General features: G+C 34.5%; 1 long non-coding RNA gene across 6 annotated transcripts in view; it reads right to left on the bottom strand.

Annotated features, from left to right (window-relative positions):
- Positions 1-9966: 9966 nt before the first annotated feature.
- The window catches only part of LOC107133558, a 40062-nt gene continuing 25378 nt past the window's right edge, over positions 9967-24650 (bottom strand). Inside the window, exons 5-8 of one of the 6 annotated variants that reach the window (XR_007345315.1) lie at positions 21073-24309; positions 18079-18107; positions 13580-13698; positions 9967-10536 (exon numbers count right to left, since the gene is read on the bottom strand). This is a non-coding gene — a long non-coding RNA (uncharacterized LOC107133558). Of the gene's footprint in view, positions 10537-13479; positions 13699-18078; positions 18108-19979; positions 24310-24650 lie in introns of those variants that run through there. The other 5 variants (XR_007345313.1, XR_007345314.1, XR_007345312.1 and 2 more) reach the window with 5 other exon arrangements.

The following is a 24650-nucleotide window of genomic DNA, read 5'->3' as shown; positions in this document are numbered from 1 at the left end:
TGTTCCATCAGCTTTGGGAGATGAACATGGCCCCAAAGCTAGATCTTGGAGCCAGATCTTGGTCCCCAGGTCCCTTTGACGGAATATGGACAGACTTCAAAGAAGAGGTGGCCTTTTTAGGGGTAGTGCTTATTCCCTGAGGTGAGATTAAGAGATTCTGCATATGCAGGCTTTAAGGATTAGCAATAATTTTAGGAACACCAGTGTTTGCTTGCCCTGGTTTGTGCTTTGTCTTATGTCCCTTGGTACCCATTGTGGTGCTCTGCCTAGGGGTACTATGGTTGTTCTGTCCCAAGCTTGCACCATGGTGCTGTCTGTTTCTTTGTGTCCCTCCTCTTGGGGAGGAGATGCACATGGCCCTATAGGCAGATATGGGATCTAAGAACAAGTCTGGGCTCTCATATCTCATTGAGGCACACAAGAGCAACTAGAGAAAGCCTTGCTGGGGGTGGTGTTGGTTCCCTGAGTTGAGCTTAGGCGTTGGGGCAGGCTTTGGGGGATGGCATTCAGGGTAGGAACACCAGTGGTTTTTTTTGCCCTGTTTGCTCTTTGTCTTGTGTTTCTTCATCCCCATGGTGGGTCTCTGGTTAGGGGCTTCTATTGGTGTTTCTGTCCCAAGCTTGCCCCAAGGTGCTGACTGGTTTTGGGTGTTCCTTTACTTTTTGTGCAGATGCTCATTACTGCCATGAAAGATGTCACAACTGGGAAAAAGTCTGTCCTCCCAGTTGCCTTTAAGGTCACTGACACTGCAAGGCTTGAGGGAGATGAACCTTGGTTGTCCCATGTTGACTGGGGCTGCTTGTTCTTCAGACAAAAACTGACCACAGACTCTGGCCTCTGGCTAGCATCTATGGAGGCTGAGTCAAATGTATTAGATGCACCAGATGACCTTGCTCCCAGCAGAATGTGTCTTGATGCTGGCATAGGTACCCACCTGTGGGATTTCTGAGCATAAGCCCCAGGGCTGAGGGGGTTGGGCTGCCAAGGCTGGGGGGCCTGCCATCAAGGGTAAAATTGGGGATGCACCTGGACCTGAAGCTCCCAGGTGCCCAAACTGCTGACAGCTAGCAAAGGTGTGGGCTCTGAGCTTCTTCCCATCAGGAACCCTAAGGTTTGGTGCAATGGTGGCTAAACCATAGGTATGTGTTAAACCAGTAGGCATGGGTCAATGAATGACTATTTTGTAGCACAAATTTTGGTCAACATTCAGGAAAATGGGATGAAATGCCATGTTTCTATTTTTCCCACTTTTGCACAATCAAGACACTTCTCATGGTGCAAAAGCATCAGGTACCAAGAGATGTCCAAGGGAAAGACAGGATGATGTTAACTGCTTTAAAGCCTGAAGTTTCCTAGATCCCAACTGTCCTCCACTCCCCTCAGCTGGGCCTCAGCCAGGCCTGCCTCTACTTCACAGGGCTACTGGGCATCCTATCTCTTCCAACACAGGATGATGGTGAATCTGGCATGGTTATGCCCTTCAAGGTTTCTCAGGGGACTCAATTTGGCCAGAGTACCCACCTCAGTGGGGCAGGCTCATTCCCACTAAGACAACAGCTCATGAGAGCAATCTCAAGATCAGCCACTGGCTCTCTGTCAACCTATATCCCACTCTATTTTCTGGCATACTAAACACAGAGAATCTTAATTTTCCTGACCATGACTGTGAAGGGTGATGACAGAGAATGGGAGAGCAGTGTCTGAGATTGGGGTCTCTGATGACCTCAGCTGTGGCAAGCCTGGTGCCTGGGAATGTTCCTGTGCAAGGATGCAGAATGCCTAGCTGCTGTGATAATGCCCTGCATGAGGAGGCTCTTCAGAAGAATTTTTTCTGCCTTGACCTTGATCTCAGGTACATAGCTCCTGGGAATAGAGGAACTCTCCTGCTAGACAACCACAATGTTTCACCAGCTCTGTTATTTCTGAAGCTGCCTGCTTAACAGTAACATTAAACAATGGACTTTCTTGAGAGCTACTAACATTGAGAGCTCTTCACATTGCACATTGCAATTGTAAATTGCAACTGCAGAAAAGCTGCATAAGTGTGGCTAGCCCTGTAACTTTTTGAGTACAAAGAATAATGCTTGTATAGTCTTTAATCTGATAATGAGACATTATCTAAATAAAGATTTCTGGTGTTACTCTTTAAATCTTCTTCTCCATCAGAGAGCAGTACTCCAACCCATCTCAGCTATTCATCTTCAAAATATGTGTCTGTGAGTCTTTATTTTCTAATCCCCCATTGCTCTTTACTGGAACCCTCAAGTTTGGTAGTGCTGGTTGTGGAACATGATGACCCTGAGAAATAATGGGAAACCTTTTTAAGCAATTTTGTTTCCTACCTTCCCATTTATCTTGCAAACTGCTTACCAGTGTCATCTCCTCTTCAATAAGCCCAACGGAGACTCTCAGATTCTTCACCACACTGACTCCCCAAACACACACAAGTTCAGCAGGAGCTTCCCTCAAGACACAAGTCTAATTGGACTCTGCCTATTACAAGAGTAGCAGGAAAGCCTTAGGAGCAGGCTTTCCTGCAGCCCCCAAATGCCCTTAGGAGACCTACACTGCACTCATTGCTGTCTCCATCCACTACAACACCTAGTTTCACCTCACATTGCACATATCTAAAGAAAGACATATTTTTATTCATTCTTACATTTCTATACCCTAAAATAATAGATCCCCAATTTTTGGAAGTCAAAATTATTCTTTGCCTTAAAATGGCACATGACAAAGACAAATATGATGATAAAACATATGAGAGTACTCCATCTGCAAGTAAACAGAAGACTAATGGCACATCCTAATTTGTCCTATAGTGGTCCTGACAGAAATTCTACCAGTAAATTACTTATGTCTTTAAAGATGAACTTTAAACAATAAACAATACAGTAAGGTTATGGCCAATATCTTTGGAAATAGATCTTTCAGACCACAGAATCATTACAAAATCAGCAATGTGGTGATCCAGCACTGTTAGCGGCTTCTGACTGACTTCAGGATACATGTCCATCTTAATAGGTGTAACACCAGAAGGAAAGTGGGGCCCAATTTGTTGCTGGGGGAAATTGTTCTTAATTTGGGGTGAACTACCTACATCCTAGGATGGTCTAAGTCTAGGCCCACTTTTCCACAGTGTTGAATCTACTCAGTCCTGGGGCCAGTCCAGACTCAGCCTTGAGCCCCCATATAAAAACTGTGTCAATTCCCCTGTACAGCAATCACATCTAATTGCTCTGGTCATAGGAGTCTCTTTAATAAATATCCTTAGAATTTTTAAAAAAGAATAGTTAGTAGAGGCCATAATTGTTGTCCTGCCAATCCAAGGGTAGAAGTTTATCCTGATCAACACTGTACATAACTTGATAACACAGTTTTACATTCTACACAAGAAACTGCTTTGTGGAGGTGTTGGGCTGCACAGTCCAGGATTTGCCTTTCCTTTCTCTTTTTCTCCAGGCTCAGGACAATGGACAGAGAAGCTGCTGGAGAATGTCCTGGCTGCCTGCTCAATGTTCCCATGCATGCTCCTGGCCCTTCCAGCTAGCCAGATGCTCTCTGCTGGTGTCTGGTGCCCCACCAGGCTTGCCTCAGGCCCTGTAGCACTCAAGCACAGTGGCCACAGCAGGTGCCTGTCCTGAGCACCAGGATCTCAGCCTCACAGCAGACCCTGGAGGGAAGCAAGCAAAGCCTAGGGGAGGCTGGGCCAGGCTGATTCTACAGAGATCCTTGTCAATCTGCAGATCCAGAGGTGCAAAGTCCAAGATCCAGAGGTCCAAGAAGATGCACAGCAAGAAAGTCATACAGTGTGGCTATGTTCCCAAGACCTTGCAAAATGCCCCTGAAGAGAAAACTTGGGTGCTATGAACACCTTCTTATTTCCTTCTTTCTTTTTTCCTTCTTCCCTTTCTTCTTTCCTTCCTTCTTTTCCTCCCTCCCTCCTTCCTCCCCTCCCCCTCCTTCCTTTCCTCCCTCCCTCCTTCCTTTCCTCCCTCCCTCCTTCCTTCCTTCTCCCCCTTTATCTCCCCCTCCCTTCCTTCTCCCTCTCCCTCCCTACCCCCCCTCCCTCTCCCCTCTCTCTTTCCTGGCTGTGACTCTGCAATTCTCTGGATTATTTAGAGCATCAGGAAGGACATATGAAGTCACTCACCTTAAGGAGTTTTCATTCTGTGAGTTTTAACTAGAACTCATTCCTGATGTTCTATACTCTGGTTAAAAACAATTCACTGAGGCATCCTGCCTCAGAATGACTTTCCTAGCATCCTTCATGTGAAATAGCAAGGTTTATTCACAAGTCATTCCCAGGTTTTGTAATTCATACCACAGTGCCTTGCAAAAAGCACATAAATGAAGCAACAAAATTCAATTGTTGTGCTTAGATAGTGGACCCTACTTAATAAAAAAAAGTTTTTAATGTGGTTATTGAAACAATATGCAGTATAAATAATTAGATTACATCTGTATAGACAGGGCCTAGATTTTGTTAATTCTAATAAATAAATGTAGTTAGCTTAATTTAAAATTTAGAATTTTAAGCTTTTTATTTAGCTAGGCACTTTATTACTCTCTTTTGAATTGAAAGCACACTGCAATATAGGGTCATGTAATTGTCTGTAATAAAGTACTTATAAATGGAATATGGCCTAGTTTTACCATAACCCTTAGCACCTTTAAATTTTGAAAAACTTCTGAATGAATAATATGAGCAGAGATGCTTATATATAAATCACATCTATTTTAAGGATATTATTTCTAATTCACTTCTTTGTATTTTGCATAAATGAGCATAAACTAAAGGTCCATTCTTAGGGAAAAAAAGAAAAAAAAAACTTGGTTGAGCATTTTGTCACTTAATCAGCCACTGAGGTTTCACTAAAAGCTACCATAGTGAAATGAAGTCAGGGAGGGTTTATATCACATTGATTTCACTAGGATTATTTTAATATATCAAAGGGGTTTGCTATGCTAGACAAAATTTTAGGGAAAAAATACTACTAGAAATGCATGCATCATCAGGACATACCATCATATCTTGAGTCCAGTATGCCATAAGACATTTTAGCACACACATAACACTTTTTAATACCAAAAAAAGAGACACTTCAACTAAAAATTTACACTTAATTTGTTTTTTTCTAGTTTTATAATTAAAATGCCCTTAGGATAGGTACGGGATTTATCAGTTTAGTACTGTATTTATCATTTAATTTGAAATTAAATGGATTTACTCATAAGGATCATTCTTTAGTCCTCCCTTGTATTTTTCTTTTTTTAAAATATTTTGTTTTAGTTGCAGTTGGACACAATACCTTTATTTTATTTTTATGAGGTGCTGAGAATTGAACCCAGTGCCCTACATGTGCTAGGCTAGCACTCTACCACTGAGCCACAACCCCAGTTTCCCCTTGTATGTTTTTACAGGTTAGAATTGATCAGATTTTCTTCTTACTAGGTTGAGGGCGGTAAAGCAGATTTTGAGTTTTCTGGTACTGTTGAAAATTGCAAGTCTTAAATACACTTACCCATAATTGGTGCAAAAAAGACTGAGCACTGTGTTTGTATTAATGATTTGGTAAAATCTGCTTATGTTTGCTTTGTGAATTGCCTCAGGATACCTCTTTTAAAATAAGTTGTTTTAACAGGAACAGAAGGGAAATCTGCTACCTAACACATACACAGTGCAAACCTCATAGGGGACTTCTAACATATCCTCATGTAAGGAGGAGAGTAAAGAGAGGAGTGGTTAAGGGCATCTAAGAACTCAACTGATACAAAAGGAAAGGAATTGGCCAACCTTGGACCAGCAGATTCAAGCTGAACTGTTTGTTACCCACCTTTCTCATCCAGTAAATAAATCAATCTCTGCACCTGTTTTCCTCTAAAACAAGTTTTGGTTTCCTACTTTATTGTAACTTTAAAAATGAAAGTTATTGCTCTAAATTCATGCCAAATGCCTTACCCTTTGCTTGAATCTAATCATTCCATATCAGTCTTGCCCTTGGTTTATCTTAGCTTTAAGGTGTTTTTTGTTTTGTTTTGTTTTGTTTTGTTTTGGGGGGTTTAATGTACAATATTTTAAACTTGACTGTTAAATTGCTACAGCTGACAATCATTTCACATACATATAATGCCTTCCCTTTGTATTTCATATGTAATTTGCCAATTGATTGCATTTTATATTCAGATTGGGTTATGGATGTTTAGGTATATAAGAGCTGTGCTCATTTGATTTATTGTTTGAAAATAATGTTCCCTGAATATTAAAAATAGAAGCAATGTTTCTCATAAAATTATAAATATATACTTGATGTAGACATGAAACAGAGAGGAATTCTCCACATCTTTTAACTGACCATGATGGGAATTTTAAAGTAAACCCAGATCCATTTTATCTATTTTTCTAGAATATCAGGTGTCTTCTTTCTCCTGCCACTTCACTAATTTTTATCACATTATTAAATAAACTTAATCTCTACTTTGCCTATTTTAGCTACACAGACTTTGAAAGCCTTTCTAAATGTAGTCATTGAATCTTTCAAAATGCCATTCAAAGTAAAATTGAAAAATATGTCTAATTACAATTTCTGTGGTTCACAGTTCACATCCTCAGATATTGTGGACTGTAGATATCATCCAATCCCCCAGAAATTTCTGAAGTGATTTATCATAATTGGCTTATATTTCACAATTATACATAATTATTTAATGTTTTGCTTATTTAAGAAAATGTTCCATTTACCTTAATGTTCCACATTGAAAAAGAGGTTATTGCCTATAAATCAGTTTTTGGCCCTCAAATGAGAATCTCATCAAAGAATTATGCTATTTACATCTATTATGACAGGCTATAATCTGTGTTAGCTCTATCTAATATTATCAAGTCTCCTCCTTCTTCCAATTTCTAATTCATGCTCCTCTTCCACTAACCCCTCACTGAAAGCCTATGCAATGTATAAGATTCTACACAAAGTCTAAGCAAGGCCAGTTAGATTTTTACTGTTGTTCTTAATTCCAAGTTTTTCTAGCTACTGCCCACTGTCCATTTCCAAACTTACTCCCATATTTTAATATTTTTATGATCACATCCTAATTCTGGTACCCAAAACATAAATCATTGCCCAACACTGCTTAAGGAATTCCCCCAAAACCTAGTGGTTTAAAACAAATTTTTGTATTAGGGATTGAAACCAGGAGTGGTCTATTAGTGATCTAGCAACACCCCCAGCCCCACGCCCAGCCTCTTTTTTTAAATTTTGAAGCATTATGTCTCTAAGGTACTGAGACTTGGCTTCAACTCACCATCCTTCTGCTTCCGCCTCCTGAGGCCCTGGGATTATAGGTGTTCACCACCACTCCTGACAACAACAGGTATTTATTATCTCAAGCATGAAAAGATCTGTAGTCTCCAGCTAACAGATATGTAAGCAAACATTTGTGGAAGCAGATCCTCTGTTCCGAGCTAAATGTTGGATGACATCAACCTAACTGACACTGTGAATGCATAATGGAAGAGATGCTAAACTAAAACCACTCACCTAGCCACAATTGGGCTTGTGATCCTGATCCTTAGAACCAGTGTGAGATAATGTTTGTGGTTTTGCAATTTGTTTGTTATACAGTAATAGGTAACTAATATAGAAGGTAAAGACCAGTTTGTTCTGATTATTGAGGAGGGCAAGTTTTATTCATGGAATTTGAGAATTAAAAGATCTCAGTCTCATTTCTTCTTTCAGGGATCAAACTTTTCTCCATCTTTGCCTTGTACCTAGAATAGGTAAGATGAGATTTGACATTTAATTAATCCTGTGATATTTAAAAGGTAAGGGCTAGATCCCATTTGAGCTTGGTCTTTGGTGATATTTGCCAGGTAACATTTGAAGAGGAATGGGGCTGTAGCTCAGTGGCAGAGCGCTTGCCTAGCACAGGTGAGGCACTGAGCTTGATCCTTAGCACTGCATAAAAATAAAAATAAAAGCATGCTGACCTTCTGCAACTACAAATTTTTAAAAAAATTGAAGATAGAAACTCTATTCATAGGTGAATATTAAAAGATAACCCCATATATTCTGATGCAAACATTCAAAATTCTTTTTTTCATTGTATGCTTTCTAGAGCCATAACCTGCAATAAAAAATACAAAAACTTTTAGTTACTATGATAATTGTAACTAAGTGAAACAATCTTTCAAAACTAGCTTTGCCACTGTACTTCGTCCCATGCCAACCTGGTGATAACTTAATATTAATTATCCATCATGTGTCATGGATATTATAATACCATTTTTCCTAGGAAAGTGCATCTGCTATGCAAGCATCAAGGTGAGACGCCAAGTTTATCACATACAAATTAGGAATCTAATATAGATATAAGCTGAAGAAATTTAGAATACATTCCATTTGACAAGGTATTTATAACAGAACTCCATTAACACCTTTCGTCTAAGGGCAGGCACAGACAAGTTGAAGAGATGTTATTAAAGAAGGATGTGAGATAGTTCATAAAATTTTGACAGAAAGACAACAAAAATGGGGAAAGAAAAATGAGAGATAATCACCTTGACTTCACTTTGACCCTTTCCTCTCATTTCTTGACTAAATAGAAATTAGAGGACTAATGAGTTTTTATGCACACACTATCTGCCTCCTAGAGCACAGCAGAATTGAGATGGTGGAAAGTGAATGTTAAGACCAAATGGAAAGAAACCAACAAATGTGGCTCTCTTTCACTCTGGTCAAGTTGATACATAAATAACCCTACAGTAATTTTTCATGGAAACACTTTATTTCAAATCTGGTAATTATTTTTCCGTTAAACCTTTTCAATTTTTTTAATTTCAAACTTTGCATGTTCATAAATTCATTTTTTCTATAGATTGTATACCTGCTTTGCATGTGGGTCTGAATGTGCTACATGTACATGTTCATTTTTTAATTTCACTCAGTTTTGGAGACTCACATTGAGCTCATCAAGTGTCCTTTAATTTCTCTTTCTTATTCATTCAGTGTTAAATTTTAAGTATTATCGAACTATAGAGGATAATCTATGTGGCTAATCTAAATTGGGTAATTTCTGTGTGTTTATAGGCACACACACGCAAACACACACACACACAGGAAAGAGTATAAGGACATGAAGTCCAAATTCTTGAGTGAACTAACCAGTGGATTGTCTAGTCTAGGTGACAAAATATCTTTTAATCAAAATTTTAGATGTATAGCAACACAGAGTAAGATGATTAAAATTTATATCACTTAAACTTTACTGTATAACCAAGCCAACATTAATGTATCTTGCACATTGGAAATATAAGGTTAATAAAATCAAAATTCATATAAACAGATGTTTTGATTCCAATGCAAAATATAGAAAATAAATATGGTATTATTGATACCATTACTTTGTGTAATCAAATTTTTTATGAGATTGCCATAGGAAATAGCTTGTACACTTTGTTATTCTGCTCTTTTACTTAATAGATTAATTAATTAAAAAATTTTAGTCTACATAGAACCCATAGTATTTTACTATTTGATGTATTTTGGTATTTTTTCATTCATAAAAAGCAGTTGTATGTTACAAGGAAATACACATTTTGAATCTAATTAAAATGTTGAACATTATCATAAGAGCTCAAAAAATAACACAACTATTTAAATAATAAAAGCTCTATTATATTGCTGCATGTGTATGTTATTACATATTTTGGATGCAGGCTATATTGTTAATTATAGTTAAAAATTACTTGAAAAAAATAATGTAAACTTCTGTTTTATTCCTATTACATCCATTCTATTTTCAAAAGTCTTAATTTTAAAACGTCCCTTGGAATTAATCTTTAAAATCTAAACTCTGTGTCCTCTGCAGTAGTTTAAAAGAAAGTTTAGGCTCCTTGACTAGATATGTATGAATGAATACCAGCAATGTACCTAAACACTTGGAACTCTGAAGTAGGGGCTTTTTGAGGAACTCAATATTTTTTGATCATTACAAGAGCATTATGAAGCAGTCATAAACCAGTGTGTTGAATATAATATAATCCACACATTTCTTCTTAAATGAACATTTCTTTACTTTATAAAATTTATTTTCTTCATATAATATTTTTATTGGTTCTCATTAGTTATATAAGACATCATGCATAAATGAAGTATAACTTCTCCTTTTTCTGGTTGTATATGATGTAGATTAACATCAGTCATATAGTTCTATAAAAAACATAAGGTAATAATGTCCTATTCATTCTACTGCCTTCCAAACCTCATGTCCCCTCACCTCCATTCATTCCTCTCTGCCTAATCTAAAGTACCTTTATTCTTCCCTACCTGCCATCCACCCATTGTAAATTGGTATCCTCGTATCAGAGAAAATACTTAGCCTTTGGTTTTTGTGGGACTGGCTTTTTTCACTTAGCATGATATTCTCCAGCTCCATCCATTTATCAGCAAATGTCATCCTTTCATTTTTCTTTAAGGCTGAGTATTATGATCTGTTAATAAATATTCTGCAGCATTCTATGTATTTCAAAGATGCATACTGCATAAAGGAAAACAGGATTTTAGCGTGTACATATGCAATTATGATATTTCATACATAGCACAGTGTTAATGGTTTAGATATGAGGCATCCTTCAACAATGAAAAAAGGGAGAGAAAATAAAGATTTCCAGTCACACACATAATGCTTTGAATACATTAACTGTTTTATTAGCTTTGTGTTCAGATCAGTTTTTCACTGCTACATTTTTTTTTGTACTAGATACCAACCTAAGGTTTGATGAAAAAAAAAGTGACATTGGAAGAATAAAAAATAGCTTTTAATAACCCTTGAGCACAGTTATGTACTGCTTTCAGATACTTATTTAGGAAATCTGAAACCTCTTGTGTTTGGAATGCAATGTAAACATGTATCTTGACTGTAATGAAAACCCATCATTTCTCCTTTTTTTATTTCTCACCCAGTTAACTCCTTTGGCAGAAAATGCATGTAGATCCTGAGAGAATTCAAAGTCTTATCTTTGAAGGTTTCAGATAAATTGAACTGAAAAACTGGGAATGACATCAATTTCACTTGAAACTAAGTATTTTTCAAAATTAAAAATTCTCACAGGTGTCTAGAGAATCTTCATTTAAAATCTAAAAGAATTTATCTGACCAATTTTGCTTTCTACTTTGAATTAAAAGGTACATAATCAGAAAATAATTTTGTGATAGATCAATTTGTCATAATCAAATTAGATAATTTGAAATGAGGTTGTAATGAACTGCATCCTGCATTATATTAGTACAATAATGAAAATATTAAATTAACTAAATAAGAAGACCACAGTTTTCACATGAGATACTTGGATCTGCTTCATTGAACTTGCAATAGGCAACATGAAATACAGATTACCACCTTTTTATTTTCTATTTGTTCTCTTTACATATACATGAGAGTAAAGTGTATTTTGACATATATACATGAAATATAACTTCCCATTCTTGTGGTTGTACATGTTGTGGAATTATACTGGTTGTGTATTCATATGTGAATATAGGAAAGTTATGTCCAATTCATTTACTGTCATTCCTATTCCTATCTCTCCTCCCTTTCCTTCAATCCCCTTTGTCTAATCCAATAAACTTCTATTGCCCCACCATTGCCCTTGTTGTGTGTTAGCAGCTGCATATCAGAACAATCAACCTTTTGTTTTTGGGGATTTGCTTATTTCAATTATTTCTGTGAAATGAAAAGTATTGGCCAGGTCTTCTGTAGAATAGGCAATGCTAAATGAAGACTCTAAACTATTTCTTTAAGTTTGGGACATGAAGGTGTTCCAGTTTTCTTTTTGCTTCCATCTATCTATCTATCTATCTATTTTGGTTCCTAGTTATTTCATGTTCCTGTGTTTAAAATGTTTATAAAATGCTTGTTCATAAAACAATAAAATTTTAATACAATTTATCTTTAAAAGTGAACACACCTAGCAATTATTGATTTAATTACAGAAGATTATTGTTGGTATTTTACAATTAACATTTCTAAAACATCTGACATCTCTCAAAATCTGCAAAAACCTCTTTTATACCTCAATAAAATCAGTGAATTATAACTTTACAAGGATACCTATATTGTTTCAACTCTTCAAATCTAAGTGACCTTCTAAGTTAGTGGCCACATAATATGTGGCATGTTTTGACCTATATTAATATTTGATTTATACTAACAGTTTTCACATGAATAAGCACCTAAGAGCTAACTGTTATCATGACCAAAACAAAAATATGAATCTAAGCTCCTTAATGCCTTTGCATCAAAAATCCTCTCTACCTTGTTAAAGGACACCCTCTTTATCCAGGTGCTCAAGACAAAAATGTGGGGTTTATATTTATTTATCTCCATGTTGATTAATTTTAGTAATGGTTTTGCAAATTTAAATTAACATTCTATTCTCATCCGTCCATTTTTCCTTAGTACCACTGTAAACTTGTACTTGCATTACTGCAACAATTTTAAATTTTGTCTTGTACAAATTCTTGCCTTGTATCACCCAGAAGACCAAATCTTTAAAAACTTTAAAATAAAAATTACATGAATAAAAATTACATGATGTATTTTCTCTGCTTCAAGTCCACTCATGGCCTTTACACAATTTCAAATGAAATTTAATCCTGCCCTGACTAAATTCCTGATTTACCAATCTTGGAATTTGAAGGCCCACTTATCTCTTGAGGACCTTATGCCTTTTCCAGTTTACTAGAGCCATACAAGTGCATTTCTCCCTTAGAGACTATAAAGTGTACTATTTTTTTTGGTCAAATTAGATATTCTTTGCCTAAGATTAGCATGCTTGTTTTCTTTTTGTCTTTAACATCCTAGATCCATCCCATATCCTCAGAAAGTCCATCTCTCATTATCCATTGAGTTTTTAACCTAGTAATTCTCCACTCTGTTGTTCTAATCTTATTTTATGCATTGCACTAGCACTATAAAGTGTTTTCTTATTAAATATGCACTTGTGCTTTCTAAGAACAGCGATATTAATTTTCATGTTCAATCCTTCATCCTGATTAGAGTAAAACTTGCCGTATAGTAGATGTCCAACACACACTGATAGAGTAAAATAATCAATGACAAATTATTTTTAAAAACTTGATTTTTAAATCTTATCAAATTAAAATAAGCACATTAAATTTAGTTTACATCAATAAAAGAAAGTGTATTTATTTTAAATATTTCCAGTGTACTCTATATCTACCATAAATTAGGTATAGTAATGACAAGGAGTCTAATGTTCTATCTCCTACATAGGACAGTTTTGTAAGAATGTATAATATTTAGTAATTCTCAGATACTTATATGAACAGTAGACATTTCTGTATATGAGATGATAATAGCACCATATTTTTTGAGGTATTACAGAAATGATATATCCATAAAAAACATACAATTCAAATTCTTTCTCCAGAAATAAGTCATTCTTTTTTTGTGTAATTCTCATGGCTGTCTAGTAGGTCATCATTGTTATCCTCACATCAGGTAAAATAATCTAGATCTTGTTGTGATGATAAATATTCCTGAATGCTTAGTAGCTTACCAATGCAAAGCCTGATCTCCCACTTCTTTCTACCACATGTCAGTCAAGGGCTGCACTCATAATCCTCTTCTACGGGGTCAGACTGTTCAAGTAGCCATGATTTCTACCATCGCCAATTTCTTTGGGCAGAAAGAAAAGAGTTTTCCTTTTTTCTTTACCATCCAACATCAACAGAGTTTACATACTTAATATAGCTATTCTGAAAACTGTATTTGTGAAAACAATGGGTAAAATCATTTATAAATGCTACACTTTTTGAATATTACAAATTTTAAATGGATGTTTCATACTGAGCAGTTCTTTTAGCTTTCAGATTATGGTTTTCCAAATCTGTTTTTCCTGCTATGTTTTATACCCTTCATAATTTTGTATAGAAATTATTTCTGGGTAATGCATTTAATATATATATATGCATTTATATATATATATATATTTATAACGCATTTAAGTTTTCTAAAATGTGAAACTACTCTATTTTTAACTTTTGGTTAATATTTTGCTTATATAATTATATCTCATTCAAAATAATAAATGTCTTTCATGTTTTGTTTAACAACAAATTAAATATAAAATATTTGTGGATTAATTAAAACTTGAATAACAAATTTGTATAAATTATAGAAATTAAAATGCAACATTACCCAGAAATAATTTCTATACAAAATTATGAAGGGTATAAAACATAGCAGGAAAAACAGATTTGGAAAACCATAATCTGAAAGCTAAAAGAATTGCTCAGTATGAAACATCTAAACATCCTAAATTCCTATGAAACATCTAAACATCCTAAATTCTCCTACTCACAATTCTTTTGATTTCTTAGGAAAATAAATTTCTTTTTTAATTTTAACCACTAGGATTCAGAAGTTTCTTTAACTTTCCAGCTCAATGTGCTATTTAAAAGAAACATGGTTTCCATAAAAATGTTATTTCATATATCAAAGTAAAATATGACTTAAATTCCATTAACATAAAATGTGTTTCTTTTAATTCAGTCCTTTAATGTCAATCAATATGACTGAGTAGCTATCTATGAAAGAAATATCCTTTGTGAAGCACATCTGGGGCTGCTATAAAACACTATTGTGTGGGTGGCTTAAGTAGCAGAGTTTCTCAGATTTCTGAAGGAAGGGATGCACAAGATCAGGTTGCCACCAGATTCAGTCTGTTGAGGGCTCTCCACTTGGCTTGCATACAATTGCCTTTTCACTGTGTGGTCATTCCTAGGTTGCTGCAAAATCCCTCTCTCCCTTTCATTCTTTCTCTCTCCCTCCCTCCCTTCCTCCATCAATGACTCTTCCTTTTCTTATGAAGACACTTATTTCATCAAGAGGGACACATCCTCATGATTTAATCTAAACTTCCTGAGGACCCCCTGCAAATACCACCATACTGAGAGACAGGACTTCAAATTATCAATTGGTGGGGAACATTCACATTTAGACCATCAAAGAGGGTAAATATTCTTCACTCAAGAAGAATGAGGGTGTAGAAGAAAATAGAGTTTAAGAAGTTAGCAAGTGTAAAGATATGGAGTCTGAGCCCACTTTGAGGAACTGCAAGATTAACACATGGTTGCATTGCCCCAGAGAAAAATCCTAGCCAATACTGTATCCTTCTCCACTCAGCCTCCTGCTTAAAAGTGCCATCTTGACACTATCCATCCTAGGTCTTAGAGGTCGCCAGGCAGGTGCCTCTAACAGCTCAGTCAACCTAGACTTATGAACTAGCCAGGGAGCCCTGCCCAACCTCCCATGCCCTCAAGATATAACAAGGAAGCCCTCCTAAGTAGCTCAGCCTGCACACATCCCCAGAAAACAAATAGATGCCATCCTCTTGATAACCTGGAAGAGGACAGTGGTCTCAGCCAACCTCTCACTGCTAAAAGCTGGGAGGATCTGCCTCTCCACCCTCAGCTCAGGGAAATAGCCAGGCAGTCAGGTCTGAGTGGCTGAGCCTTCCAAAGCTCTTACAAAACAGATGGATTTATCCAAGAACCCACAACCACAGGAAGTGTCTGAGCAGCCTACCTGAGTGACCTGTTCTGCTCATGTCCCTGGAAATTAACCATACAGCCATATCTATCTTCCTGTAGCCCCATGACCATTTTCAACCCCATTCTCAGAAGTTTTAAATGGTGAGAGCCTAAGAAAAAGATGGGAATCCCTCACCACTTAACACCAGATCATGAAGGGGACAGGCAGTTACTGTGATCAGTCTCTGGAGGTCCCATGAAGTCATCTGTGTACTCCTGTGCCCTGTCTGGGTACAGTAGTAAAGCCTACTGTGTAGCTCTCAGACATGAATAGACACTATATTATTCTGTTGGGAACTCTGAACTGTCCCTACCCTGGCCTAACAAGAAAATGTCACCATCAAGCAACTCATAATAACTGACATGTACTCCACACCCAGAGCTGAGTGCACTATGCCCACAGCTGCCAGGTAATGTGTCATGTCAATCAAGAGTAACATCCAAACTGGAGGTGCAATTTCATAATTCCTGCAACCTAGGACACTTGGATATCCACAATTATTGATGACATTGATTACAACTGAATAAACTACACAGATACTACACTAAATTACCCACCTGGAACCCTAACCAATGTATCACATTCAAGTGACAGCCTGGGGCACATTGCCAGGAACAAGGTCTTATTTTAAAAGCTACCCTACATAAGTAGCAGAGACAACTGAGATATCAGATGCACAAATACCAACATAGGGACATAGGAAGCATGAGAAAACAAGGTAACGTTATACCTTAAAAGGAGCATAGCAACAGATCACAAAGAAAGGAAAAATGATAAACTCATGGAAATATGATTTAGGAGGATTTTAAGAAAACAGTCAGATGTAAGATAATATAGACAGACAATTCAATGTAATTCCTGATGTGAATAAGAAATCCAGGAAAGGGATTGAAATCATAAAAAAGAACCAAATATTGGAACTAAAAAGGAAACTCAATAAATAAAATAATAGACAAAATTGAGAGCTTCTACCACAGAATAGTTATAAGGCATTTGTAAGCTGAAAGACACTCTTCTGAAATAATCTTGTCAGAAAAACAATAATAATAATAATAATAATAATAATAATAATAACAAAAGAATAAAGAAAGCCTTCAAGAACTATGGGCCATCAATAAGTGAGCAAATATTTGCATTACATATGTTCCAGAAGAAGAAGAGAAGGAAAAAAAATCATTCAAAATGAAACTATGTACAAAAAAATGCAAATTATGGAAAGAAGATGACTCATAGGTCTAGAAAGTTCAGAGAACCTATAGTAGATTCACCCCCCAAAAAAATCCTCTCAGAGGCATAATATTGTCAAACTGTCAAAAGTACAAGATGAAAAGAATTATTTAAAAACATCAAGCAAAACCTAGGAAATCTTCATGAGACTAGTAGCTCACATTTTAGCAGAAATTTTTATAGGCCAGAAGACAATGGGGTGATGCATTCAAAGTCCTAAATGAAGCACAAAATCAAAAACAAAAAACAGATACCCAAGATTACCATTTCTAGCAAAGCTTTCCTCCAGAAATGAAAAAGATATAATGGGTTTTCAAGACAAGCAAAAACAAAGGGAATTCCTTACCATAAAAGCTCAAGGGAGTACTACATTAGAAGGGAAAGATGATAACTGCAGTTAAGGATATGCATAAAAATACCAACCTCACTGCTAGAGCAGAAACACAAAAGAAAAAAAGAAGAGAATCAATCATCAATGTTGAAAACCATCCAACCACAAACATGAACAAGACGACAGGAAGACAGGGGAAAAGGAAACATTGAACAATAAGAAAATAATCCCTCCAAAGGACAGGACTATGTCTGTAGGTATTGGTAGTAATCTTGAACTGAAAAATATTAAGTTCCCAATTTAAGTCAAAAACTTGCTGAATGGATAAAAAACAATATCCAATGATATTCAGGTTTCAAGAAAGTTACTTCATTAGAAAATATAAATACACACTGAAAGTGAAGATATAAAAAGTTACAAGACAAACAGAAACCAAAAGTATATAGATGTACCAATACTTATATCAGGTGTAATGGATATTAAATCAAAACAAAATATGAAGGAATAACTTTAATCAAGGGAGAGAATAATATCTACACAGGAAACTACAAAACACTGAGGAAAGAAACAAGAGGTCAAAAATAGGATGAAAGTAAATATTTCATACATTAGATTCAAGTGGGTTATTAAATATGATATGTCAAGAGCTTTGTAATGTTTTGAAAAACCAATAAAAAAATTAAAAAAAATACAATAAAAATCTTTAAAAAAAGTAAATATATGCCAGTTTATGGATAAGAAGAATTCATGTTTGTTAAAATGCATACCACCCAATGTGTCTATAGATTTAATGCATTTTTATCAAAATACCAATGACCTTCTTCACATAACTAGGGGAAAAAGACAATCCTTAAATATTTACAGAGTCAGGGGCTTGGGTTTTGGCTCAGCAGTAGAGTGCTTACCTCGAAAGTGCAAGGTCCTGGGTTCGATCCTCAGCACCACATGAAAACAAACAAACAAAACAAACAAACAAATAAATAAAGTAAAGGTATTGTATGAAACTACAACTACAAAAAATAAAAAAAAATATTTAGAGGATCAAAAAATAATACCCTGAAATGTCAAACCAATCTTGAGCAAAACATACAAAACTGGAGGTATTTATGACACCTGACTTCAAAATATACTACAAAGCTATAGTAATCAAAGAGCATGGAATTAGCATAAAATAAACACAGACCTATATGACATATTAGAAAACCAAAAAATAAATCCATGTTCTTAATCAGTCCACTTATTTTAACAAATGCATCAAGAATATACATTAGAGAAAGGAAAGTTTCTTCAATAAATGATGCTGGGAAAACTGGACATCTACATGTATCAGAAAGAAACTAGACTCTATCTTTGGTCATATATAAAAATCAACTAAAAAAATGAGTCACAGACTTAAATGGAATTACATCAAACCAAAAGCTTCAGTATATCAAAATAAAAGGATCAGCAGAGCGAACAGATGGCACAGAGAAAAGAAGAAAATATTCTCCAAATATGTATCTTAAAATGGATTAATTTCCAAATACTTAAAGAGCACAAATAGCTCAAGAAAACAAAAATATATAAACTATCTGATTGAAAATGACCTGAACTGACATTTTTAAGACATTCATGCAAATGGCCAAAGAGTATATAAAAACTACTCTATATCACAAGCACCAGGAAAAGAAAATAAAGGCCACAATAATCTCACTCTATTTAGAATAGTGATTATCAAAAAGAAAGAAAAAAAAAACAACAGAAAGTGACAATGAGGATGCAAAGAAAGGTAACTATCACATACTCCTGGTGGGAATGCTTTCAATTTTGGAAACAGAATTTCTTTTCTCCAAAGTCTAGAAATGGAACAGCCATAGGGTCCAGCATATGCACTACTAGGTATATTACCAAAGGAACTAAAATCAGTATTTTGAAGAGAGATCTGCACTTAGAATTTACTGCAGGGCTTTTCATATTGCCAAGATAGAGAATTAGTCCAGGTTACCATCAATGAATGAATGAATGGATAAAGAAACTGTAAGATAAAAATACAATGAAATATGATTCATTCATAAAAGGACTGAAATTCTGAATTTTTCAGCAACATGGATGGAACTAAACAACATTATTGGAAGTAAAATAATTGGGGCACAAAAGACCAAATACTACTCTCACATTCAGAGGCTAAAAGTTAGACTTTAAAGAAGTAGAGAATAGAAACAGAGTTACCAGATCCTGGGCAGGGGTGGGAGGAGAGAGGAAGGAGAATGCTTGGTTACTAAGTACAAGGAGTACAATTGAATAGAATGGATAATGTCTGATGTACAGTAGGGTAATTATGCCAACAACAACTAACTGATTATTTTAAGACAGCTAGTAGATGTATTTGGAATGTTCCCAACACAAACAAATGATAAATGTATGAAATAATAGAAAGGCCAAGAAACCAGAGGACATCATTACACATTGTACACATATAAGGAAACATCACCCTATAAACCATAATTATGTGAAATTATTATGCATCTATTGCAAGTAAAATACATTTTGGAAAAGACAAAAAATAATTTTTTCTCCAGGTATTAGAAATTGATGTTATGCTTTCATATTAATATACAAGGTGGTCTTCTAAATATTTTCATATTTTTTTATTAGTTTACAGTCATATTTCAATAACACACTATATACTCAAAATTAATATATATTAAATGTGAGGCACAAAATTGTTTCTATTTTAGCTCTTTTTATTTCCATTTTAATTAATAATGCTTCCTGTTCATTTCAATTTAATATAAAAACCCTATGAGAAAAAAAATTTCTTTTTTTCTTACTTATTAAAACTTGCTGTCTTTCATGAACCTTGAATAAGTATATTCACTTAATGGCACTATAAAATTATTGGTGTGGTTATAATTAGATCATTAACTTATTGCTATAATCATTATACACGGTTAAACTATTCTCTCAGCAACACAATTAGTGTCCAGTTGGTACAGGTGGTCTCTAAGAATTTTCTGAGTGTAACGTACACCCTTGTAAGTGAAAAATTAATTATATACAATTCATATTTATTTTAATCTAGTAAAATGATAGCATACCATATTAGGTCATACAAGATATTTTCTGATTTACCAAATATTCATTTGCTTGCTTTCTTATATTTATATAATAAAATTTACATATATATTTAAATCACTATTTTCAGTCAATTTATTCTCATTTACATGAACAAAATATGATTTCAACAATGTATCAGAAATTTTATACAATCACTTGAAATTATTATATTTCAACATTAAAAAGTTATCTTTCTTTACTCAAATAGCAAATAAAGAGCTCAATATTACATCAGCCAACCTACTCAATTATTGTGAAACAAAATAGAATAAAATAAGTATAAATACTAAGGAGCCTTTAATGCAGTTGGTTCATACTTTTTGAGACTCATACAACTGTAAATACTTATAGAAATAGTAAATTACTTTGCTGTAAAATAGCAATACAGAGGGTAGAACAGTTAAATCCAGGAATTGACACACACAGTGAAAGCCACAGAAGTGGTCTGTGAGGTCTGGGATTGTGGCTCAGTGGTAGAGCACTTGCCTAGCACACATGAGGCACTGGGTTGGATCCTCAGCACCACATAAAAATGAATATATATGTGTATGTGTGTGTGTGTCACACACACACACTATCTATCTATCTATCTATCTATCTATCTATCTATCTATCTATCATCTATCTATCTATATTCAATGGAAGTGGGCTTTCTGCACAAAGCCTGAGGGAAGAAGAGAATTTCCATCTCTTAATCCAGAAGTAGAGATACCCTTTGTCCTAGGAATGTGTCATGGACACAGGACCCCTACTTGGGCTGTGAGTAGAGAAAACAGTAACTGAAGAAATACCAGACTACTTACTACTGCAAAAATCTGAATTTCAGGAAACAGCTCTGTGAAAATTGAACCAGAGCAAATATAATGCACCATCCCCTTGACAAACTGAAAAACAAAATCCAAACATAGGAATGTTTCTAAATTCACATGTACAAATCTCTTAAAGATGACAAAAATTTGTAACAACAAATCCCACCATTAGATACAACTACAATAAGCCAGTGTAATTGGAGCAGTAAATAAGAAGACAACATACACTAAACATAAACACTCAAAATACAAAAAAGAACATGAAAAGACCTACTGATAGGATATCCACCAAAGTGGAAAAAACAACTCATTCTATGTAAATAGAATTAATTTAGTTAACTGGAAAGTTAAGGTAGAGTTTTAAAAATCATTGGTAAAATCCATGATTAAAAATTTTTGTCATGAAAAATGTCAAGAGAACAACATATCATCAAATAAAGAAACAATATAAAGAAGAAAACAACTGTGATTCCATTAAATGGACAGGTAAGGTTCATAAATGTATAATTAACAAAAAGATAATGTATAATTATGAATTAGTTATCAAAAAATATTCAAACTAAAAGTAATAAAATAAACATGAGCTAAAATAATGACTAATACTTTTCACACAAATCTAATTAAAATATGTTAACTGATGCTGGCAACTATGAATGTTAACTGAATATTTTTCTAATTGTGTGTGTGTGTATGTAAAATTATACAATGAATCTGAATAATATTCTGATAATGTTCATACAGAACACTAAAGAGTCTGTAATCAACTTAACTTTTTTTTAAGCCTAAATATTGAAAGGCAAAATGTAAAATGTATGGTAAATTCAAACACTTCACTGTGCATACACATCATATAATACAGAGCTAAGGTATATAAACAACCTGCATGCACATATTATTGTCTAGATTTTTAAAAAGTATATGAGGAAAATATAAAATACCATAATAGCCAAATTCTAGTGAGCAGTTGTTCATTTGTTGAATACATAAACAAATGAAGGAGTTACTAAATCAATTAAAAGAATAAAGATACAAAAGTAGTTGGGAATGTAAGAAGGTATAAATAAAATATTCAGAATATTTGGATAAAATTGTTCCAAAGCAAAGTGTTCCAGATTATAAACCATTAAATTGAACTATTTACTGTTAAGTTAATACATTAATTTATTGAATGTATAAGGTGTTATGTATTGCTTTCACTGTAGGTTTAAAAAGTAGGTAATATTTTATAATAAAGGGAATTTAAAAAACTATTTAGAATTCATTCTGTTTCATTCTTACAGTACTTACATACAGATGACAACAGAAACCATTTCCTTCCAAAAATTTGAAATTAAAAAACTTAATTTAAAAAATGTCTCTCTAGCTCTAAGACTCTGAAATCTTTTGGATTTCTAAATTCAGTACTGATTTATATTCAGATTACCTATTATATATATTTTCTAAATAACTGGTGGAACTTCATATATTATTCATATATGCTAGAAAACTATTATCTCTACTGCATCAGATTATACTTTGTATGAAGTGAAAAGCAAACAAATGTTTGTCAACTAAAAACTAAATATTTCCTTTGCCAGTTTGCTAAGGCTAATATGACAAATTACCACAGTCATCTTAAGCAACAGAAATGTATTGTCTAACAATTCAGGATGCTAAAAGTCTAAAATAAAGGTACTGAGTGCTGTGGAGAAATGTACTCTAGTCTCCTTGACTCACAGAGGGCAGTCTTTTCTCTGCTTTCAATCATCTTCTCTGTATTCATTAATGCATATAAATTGCCTCTTTTTATAAGTACATATAAGTACACAATGCATTTGTACCTACCCCAAAGAACTCACTGAACTTGATTATTTCAGTAGATGAAGATTCTACTCCCAGTAAGGTCACATTCTAAAGTACTAGCAATGAAAGACCTCAGTATAGGAGTTTGGGTGGTAGAGTATACTTTAACCTATAAAGGGTCAAGAAGAAATATTTTTCCAGTACTATCTATATTTAATTTCATTAATTTTTATTAGGTAAATATTCACAGTTTTTTTCCCTAAAGTTTATTCCTTCTATTCTCATAAAAGAATCATGTTTCAAAGCTGAATTTGGAATCAAGGACCACATACTTTCATGCACTGGAGGCAAAGAAATCCTCCCTATGCAATCTCACAGAGAAATTTCTCATTTATTTCTGCCAGAAATTCAGAATCTGGATAATTCTACAAAGTGATTCCATCTTTGTCTTTTTCCCATTTGATATCAATTAGTGATTCTGTGTATCTTTATTTTTTTTCCTTTTGGGGAAAAAGCAGGAACCCTTAAGACAGGAGAATGAAAACTGCTGGGTTAAGCCAGCCACAGGTGGAAAGATCAAAGAGAGCTAGCATCTACCAGTATTGGAATCTCTTCTCCTGGTGAATAATGGATGAACAATGGAGAAACAATCTGTTTCTAAGAATTCTGACTGGATAAAATGTGGCATAATGAATCTCAAGTTGCAATAGGATTCTTATTTTTTAAGCAAACACCTTGAAGATTGGAGTATTTGATTCTGAAGTTTTTATCACATGGAACTGAAGTGAATCATGAAGGCAGATTATGGGAAGCTATCGTCTTTTTAATTTGTTTGTGCTCCTACTATAGGATTTTACATTTTTTTCATTTTATCTTCTTTAACTTTTTCAATTTTATAAGTGATAGTTTAAAAGCCTTTCATTTTAAGATAGGTAATGATCATATCATTTGATAGATATGAAGCCATAGTATTTCCATATTTGATAGGCATAGTGTTTTTTCAGTCTTCAGCTCCCTGCTTCTTTTTCCCCCTAGCCTTTACTTTATTCAACAATATACACATTCTCCCAACAAAAAATTCCCAAGCTCCTCTCTGGTATACACGTATAAATTTGCCTGACAAATTTACAATTAAAACCCAAGAATTTTTCCTGCTCTTTTGTAATTTCAATATGTCTCTGCCCCTGTGCGTGGGATCCTATAGTCTCTTCCCTTCTTAAGCTCTCTTACAATAGTGTTGCACATGCCTTACCATTATTTCACTTATGCTACTGAATCACAAGTATAAAAATTTTCTTCAATACTTTATTTTGTCATAAATCAAACAAAATATTCCTTTAATTTCATGTGCTTCTCCACATACAAGGGTATCTGCTCCAACTTTAGATAAATCTCCCTTAGTGAAGAAATTCTCTTTCTTCAGTCTCCAATTCATCTGGATAATTTTCTCTGAATCAAATTCAAAACAATATTTTATACCCAATAAGTTCAGGGTCTGTTCAAAGTTACAAATGACTTTAGATGGTCACTAGTCCTTAATGATGATCTTGCCCCAACAGTAGCATAATGACACAAATCAATCACTCCTTATTTTCTGCAATGTTTACTTTGTTTAGATTACAAGATTTAATTCTCCCAAAACTTACTTTCTATATTTTTTTCAACTTTATGGATTGCTTCATATTGAGTTGCAGAATCATTAAAGATAAAAATAATGTGGAACTTTTGAAAAGGTTTAAGATTTGTTCAAGACAATAAGAGTAGATCATGCCAAATCCCTAATTCAGCAA

The sequence above is a fragment of the Marmota marmota genome, unplaced genomic scaffold (genome assembly GCF_001458135.2).
Source record: "Marmota marmota marmota unplaced genomic scaffold, marMar, whole genome shotgun sequence".
In the NCBI taxonomy this organism is placed as follows: Eukaryota; Metazoa; Chordata; class Mammalia; order Rodentia; family Sciuridae; genus Marmota; species Marmota marmota.
This window is presented reverse-complemented; position numbering and strand designations above follow the sequence as displayed.